Raw genomic sequence first — 2092 nt, 5'->3', positions numbered from 1 at the left:
AACAAGATTAGAGTGGGTGCAGGCAATTCCCTTGGAGTTATTCAAAATTAGAGGCACCCCCTTTAGGAAAAACAGGATATTCCCCTGTGAAGTCTTATACCATAGGCCCCCTCCCCTACTCTGGGCACTCCTGGGAACTCCTCGGGAGTGGGGGGAGATTGAGTTAGGATGCTAGTCACCAGCTCTAAGGAGAGTCGCTTAGGATCCTTCAACCTAAGTAAATAACAAATGTCCTGTAAGGCTTTTTCTCCCCAGCTCACCCTTTCTCACTAGGTAATGACGTGTGGATAAAGAACAGGAGTACAGCCCCTCTAAAGCCACAGTGGAAAGGACCTCAGACCTGAGCCTGACCAATCCCACAGCTGTGAAGGTAGAAGGAACCCCAGCCTGAATCCACCACAGCCGTGTGAAAACCAGCAAGAGCTGAGACTTAGACCGAGGCAAGGACTGCAGAATCACCTTAAGAAGGACAACAAGCCTTGCTCCAGCCACACCCCAGAAGCTGGCTGGGCTACACGGCCGAAGCATGAGGAGATTCATCGTGGGACTTGTGCTTCTTAATATCTGGAGTTGCACAGTAGGAACATTAACTAACTTTGAAGAATGCCCTCAGTAAGTACACCAGGTAGGATGTAAAAGTTACTCCCATTCTTTTGTCCTGCAGTTCTTATAAATGTATGGGGACACAGAAGGGAGCCTGTTTATATAATGGCACTCAATATAAGGTGTGTAATCTGTGAGATGGACAGGTAGCTGTGTCATAGGCAGCATTAGGCCCTCTTTCTTCCTATTATCTGTTAAGATCAGTGAGCCGTTACGGCATCCAGTTGACTCCACTAGGGAGAAGAGAGACCTAAAACTAGGGAATTATTGAGTACTATGGGCCGGCCACATGAGCTGAAGATGGCTCATGGGGATACCGGACCGCTATGTACATGCTCAACCAGATCATCCGGTTGCAGGCTGTTTTGGAAATACTCACTAATGAAACAGGCAAAGCTCTGTCCCTCTTGGCCCGACAAAAAACTCAAATGAGAAATGCTATTTATCAGAGCCGACTGGCCCTAGATTGTTTGCTAGCAGCTGAAGGAGTAGTCTGGGGAAAATTCAGTCTAACCAACTGCTGTCTGCACATAGATGACCAGGGGCAAGCAGTGGAGGAAATTGTGCGAGACACGAGCAAACTGGCACACGTGCCTGTACAGGTGTGGCACGGATTTAACCCTGAGTCCTTATTTGGAGGTTGGTTCTCACCCTTGGGAGGATGCAAAACCCTCATCATAAGTGTTCTAATAATAATAGGTGTTTGTTTACTGCTCCCTTGTCTACTGCCCCTGTTCCTTCAGATGATGAGGGGATTCATCACTACCGCAGTTAGCCAAAAAATGACATCACAAGTGTATTATATGAAACATTATCAGTCTGTTTCTTCAGAAAATCTGAAAAGTGAGAATGAAAGTGAGACCTCTCACTAATATTATAAAGTGGTGAGGGTCTCAAGGGGGGCGGGTGAAGAGGGAGACCCAGGCGTCTCAGATCAACTTCCCCTTTTCATTCCTAAGGCTGTAAACCGAAGCCCCTTTCATATGTAATTCCTAAGACTGTAAACTGAGAGCCTTTTCATATGTTAAGCTATAAACCTAAGATTCTTCCACATGTAACATCTAAAGTATAAGCCTATATAAAGAAGGAACTTTCCTTTGTTAGGGGAGATTGGCTATTAGGCAAATATGCCACCTTGCTCCTAGCCGAATAAACTCCTTCCTCCTGTATTTGGTGCCCGAGAGATCCGTTTCCCGCGGCCGCTCCTGCTGCAATGAAACCATTTGATCAGTATCTTTTTGGTATGCTATTGGATTAGGTTAGCTAGGATTTTTTATGGATTTTGCATCTATGTTCTTCAGGGATATTGATCTATAGTTTTCTTTTTTTTGCTATGTCCTTTCCTGGTTTTGGTATTAGGGTGACACTTGCTTCACAGAATGATTTAGGAAGTACTCCCTCTTTATCTTTTGGAATAGTGTCGACAGGGTTGGTACCAATTCTTCTTTGACTGATAGAATTCAGCTGTGAATCTGTCTGGTCCTGGACT

This window comes from Cebus imitator, unplaced genomic scaffold, assembly GCF_001604975.1.
Source record: "Cebus imitator isolate Cc_AM_T3 unplaced genomic scaffold, Cebus_imitator-1.0 Scaffold522, whole genome shotgun sequence".
Classification (NCBI taxonomy): Eukaryota; Metazoa; Chordata; class Mammalia; order Primates; family Cebidae; genus Cebus; species Cebus imitator.
The sequence above is the reverse complement of the archived record's forward strand: the minus strand, read 5'-3'. Positions refer to the sequence as shown.